This window comes from Ictidomys tridecemlineatus, chromosome 5, assembly GCF_052094955.1.
Source record: "Ictidomys tridecemlineatus isolate mIctTri1 chromosome 5, mIctTri1.hap1, whole genome shotgun sequence".
Lineage (NCBI taxonomy): Eukaryota > Metazoa > Chordata > Mammalia > Rodentia > Sciuridae > Ictidomys > Ictidomys tridecemlineatus.
In genome coordinates, this window is record NC_135481.1 from 172,587,482 (window position 1) to 172,592,423 (window position 4,942).

Consider the following 4,942-nt stretch of genomic DNA (forward strand, 5'->3'; position numbering starts at 1 on the left):
AACTTCCCATCATGTAAAGTCACTGGAAATATCTGTAAGGATTGTTTAGACTCATGGTCACCTGGAGATCAGGGCACTCTTCTGGCTGCCCCTAGAGCTTGGAATCTAATGGTTTAAAGAATCACATTTGGCATCAGAATCAACTGAGTATAATAAAGTAAAGCAAAATAAATAAGCAAAAAATAAGCTGATAAGTAAGAATACATGATCTGATGAAAATATCATCTTAGCAAAAACCTTGGATTTATATCTACCTCAGGAAACACCTCCTCCCATCCCTCTTCTAGTTAAAAGGGAACTTGTTGGAAAGTGGCTATGATGGAAACAGTATCTATGGCAGACACTTTTCACAGTGGCAAGTGTGAAGGCATATTGTGTAACATATTCCCCAAATCGTCGTGAATGTTCCCTTGTCTTCCATCTCACCCCCTTTTACTGCTTTCTACTCCTACTTCCCTGTTCTCCCTGCTCCTTGCTCATTTTCTGTTTTTAAAATATTTTGTCTCTATTGCTAACTCTTCCTTCTCCTTTGGTTACTTTAGAGTCCTTTTTTTTCTTCCCTCTAAGTAAAGTAAAGTAAAAAGTGCACATAGAGCCACTGCAAAGGGTGTTTTATGCTTTGTTGAAAAACACTTATTTATGGCTACATTTGATTGAGTTATTTCCAGATTCCAAAGCAAAGGTACAGTCCTCCCTGTGCCTGTAGCCAACCTAATTCATAGTGGTTAGAAGTACTCATGGGTGAGAGCTCTGCCTGAAAAATCTGGTTCTCTGTGTTTTTGCCACTTAATTTTAAACAACTCTGATGGACGTTCTGAATGTATTTCTTGCCTGAATTCTGACTCCATTGTCTCAGTTATTTGCATGTTCTTTGGGCCACATGTCTGAACTCCAGATCACTTTTTTTTTTTTTTTTTTACATTTTGAGGTGATAGTTGTCATTGAATAGATGGAAGATGATAGAGAATTTAAAATAGGTTTTTTTTTAAAAAAAGAATCACATTTGGGACAATATCAAAATGTGTTGTAACATTTCAACACCTGCATATAAATGTAATTGATTTTTTTATAACTTATTGTCTTTTTTGTTATGATGATGGAAATTATATTTTGTTTTATGCATTTAAAAAATTTTTGAGGGGAATGGGGGTACATTCTAGAAAATTTGCACAACATGTGAGAGGCCATCATTTTGATCACTAGCACAGGAATGGAGTGGTTGTGTGGTGTGGGGACTCATTTCCTCCTTCATTGGTTTCATTTTAGTGGAGCAGGAGAGGCGTAATAGTGACATATCCCAGTGGAGTACTGGTATAGTTTGAATCTGGTTGTTTCCAAAAGGTCACATGTTAAAGGCTTGGTCCTCAGGATGCTGTTATTAGGATGTGGTTCGATCTTCATGAGGTGGGGCCTAGTGGGAGCGCTTTTGGTTGTTGGGTGCATGTCCTTGAAGTGGCTAGTGGGACCTGGCTCCTCATGGCTCTCTCTTGCTTCTCGACCATGAGGTGAGTGGTTTTGATCCATCGTGTGCTCCTGGTGCCATATGCTGCTTCCCCATAGACCTGTAAACAACAGGGATCGTGTCCTGGAACCTCTGAAAGCATAATCAAAAATAAGTCATTTCCCTTTATAAGTTAATTATCCCTGGTATTTTGGAATGGTGACAAAAACCTAGTTAGAAAACAAAGATCAACCTTATTTTTCTAGCAACAAGCACCCTGTATTAGAGGAACTGGGGTGTGGCTCAGGGGTAGTGGGTCGTGTGCCTGCCAGACATGTACAAAACCTTGGGCTTGATGTCTACTCACAAAACTGGTAGATTAGCATATGTTGTGGGGAGGAAAGGAGGGGGCTGTTGTAATTTCTTTTAGGATGATTGATGTAGACTTCCTCTTGAAGATGACCTCAGAACACTGGGCGACATTGAGTAGAGATATCATATGCATAAAGCAGAGAGCAGTGGTTTTATCCCCTCCCTCACACACACTGGGGATTGAACCCAGGGTCTTCTACATACTGGGCAAGAGCTCTACCATTGAGCTAAATCCTCAGCATTTTATTTTTTCTTTGAGGTTGAATCTTGCTAAGTTGCCAAGGTTGACCTGGAACTTGCAGTTCTGCAGCCTCAGCCTTTCCTCAGCCTTTCATGTATACCAGGGTGCCTGGCTCTTCTTTCCGTCTTGATGTGGATCCACTTCGGTTCTGTACCTGTCCGACTCAGGGCCAGCATTTTTCTCAAATGTTTTTGTCCCACATAAGGTGCCCTCTTCTGTTCAGTGCAGCAGGTGGTTCTCCAGCTCCTACAATTTTATTCCCTGTTGTTCACATCTTCGAGTGACAGACCATTCCTTTGTCTTCATGATAGAGAGTCCTCAGTTTAGGCAACTGGAAAGTGGGAAAGAGAGAAAGCCCTGCTTGCTGCTAGTAGCAAGTCCATCTGAAAATGAGACCTTCCCTGCTGGAACAGTGACTTGGCCACTAGATGGTGCACTCCATCTAGAGGAGAGAAAGACTGTGGGAGTGGGGAGGGAAGGTGGTCTGCTGAAATGAATGAACTGTTACTTGTTTTCTGACAATGTGCTTTAAGGGTTGTAGGAGAACTTTAAAGAAAGTTAAGAGACTAAGAGACGGGGTTTAATCTGGACTTTGCAACATTTAATTGTAAAAAGATCTTAGAAAACCTTAACGTTTTATAGCACTATCATCTCATCTCCTTAAGACTTCAGTGACTAGGAAGTGGAGTGTTATGATTTGTTTGCAATGTGTACCCCCCAAAGCAGGAATATTCAGAGTTGAAATCATTAGATTATGAGAGCTGTAACCTAATCAATCCATCTTAGTTTGAATGGACTTATTGGGATGTGGCTGTAGGGATGTGGCAGTTGGGATGTGGCTGGAGAAGGTGAGTCACCAGGGGCTTGTCCTAGAAAGGTGCATCTTCCTTATGGACCCTTTCTCCCTCCCTCTCTTTCTCTTTCCCTGATTCTTGATTCTGCCATGAGCTGAGCAGATTTCTTCTTCCCCCATGCTGCCAAGAACAGTGCAGTTGATTGTGTATACTGAGACCTCTAAAGCTGTGAGCCCCAAATAAACTTTTCCTTCTCTAAGTTGTTCTTGTCAGGTATTTTGGTCACAGCTATGCACAAGTGACTGAAAAGCAAAAAAAAAAGTGCATATAAAACTGTGTCCAAGGAGCTGGGGTTGTGGCTTAGTGGTAGAGTGCTTGCCTAGCATGTGTGGGGCACTGGGTTCGATTCTCAGCACTGCATATTAATAAATGAATAAAATAAAGGCCCATCAACGTCCAAAAATATAAATACCACCACCACTCCCTGTAAAAAGAAAACTGTGTCCAAGCAGGTGTGTTTGTTGAAGAGATGCTCAGTACTTGGCACAGAGAAAATAAGTAAGTTGCCTTGAGGGCATCTCAGAAATTTGCAAGACCACATCCATTGCAGGCTCAGGGAGGTAGAAGGAAACATTCTCTTGAGAAGAGATTATGGAGGTGCCCTGCTCACATGGGGTGAGGAGGCTTGGGGGTTGTTTCAACTTTCTGAGTCACACAGGCCCTCAGAGGCCATTGGAGCCATGATTCTAGGGGCCCTGGTATGAATTGGCAGGGGACCTTGGCATCATCCATCTGGTTCTGGTTCTGCAGGGATGTAGCAGGTTAAAGTTCAGGGGTTATGGAAGCTTCAATTGAGATGTCAAAGGCAGGCCTGGGAGGCCAGGCAAAGTGCAGCAGGGTTGGAGTCCTCATGGACTGCCCTTAAGAGGGCCATGTGTGAACCTGTAGGTGAAGCCGAAGCTGGAATGGGGACCCCAGGAGTTAAGACACGCCAGTAACACGGGCGGCTGAGAAAAACTGCTGGGGGTGGAAGAGCAAGATTAAAGAGAGCCCCTGCATGTTGCAACCAAGGCCAGAGTCAGGGCTGCCCAAGCTCTTTGGAGAGAACATCTTGTAGCCTTGTGTCCTAGATGCTGTATGTGGCTGGGGAACAGTTTTCTCAGCTGGGTTTCTGTCTTGTTTTGGCCCCCTTTCTCTTTTCTGTGCCCCTATTTCTTCCTTTTGGAATGAGAAGGTTTACTCTGTGCTACTGCATATTGGGTAGATATAATTTGTTTTTGATTTTCATAGGGGCTCAAAGACAAGGGTTTGCCTTGAGTCTCAGGAGAGACTTTGGACTTGGAATGAACTTTGGGCAATGCTGGAACTGTTGAGACTGTGGGACTCTTGGGAGAACTAAATGTTTGCATTGTGGGATGGACTTGAGTTTTGGCAGCCGGGGCATAGTGTGATGGTTTGAATATGAGGTGTCCCCCAAATGTATCTGTTAATACAGGATATTCAGAGAGAGAATGATTAGATCACAAGAGCTAATGATCTGATCAGAACGGTTGGATCACAGACCTAATTAGTTCATCCTAGTTTAAAGGACTGACTTTATGGTAACTGTATGCAAATGGAGTGTGGCTGGAGGAGGTGGGTCACTGGGGGCATTCCCTGGAAGGTGCATCTTCTTGTGGCCCCTACTCCTCTCTCTGCTTTTTGACCTGATCATGAGCTGAGCAGATTTTCTCTGCTGGGTCCTTCTCCCATGATAAGCTGCCTCACCTTGGGCCCAGAGCAATGTAGTTGGACATTCATAGATGAAGACTTCTGAAACTGCAAGTGACAAACTTTTCCTAATCTAAGTTGTTGTTGTTGGTTATTTTAGTCAGTGACAGAGAAGAAAAACCAGGTAAGGGTAATGTTACTGAAGTCAAACAAACTATGTTTTAAGAAATGGATCAGGGCAGTCATGTTGAATGCTGCTTGGGGAGTATAGATAATGAGGAATAGACATGCCCACAAAATGTGTCAATATAGAAAGAGTTTATGACCTTGATAACAGGAGTTTCAGTAGGCTGGTCTGGGTAGAAGCCTGAGTGGAGGGAACTG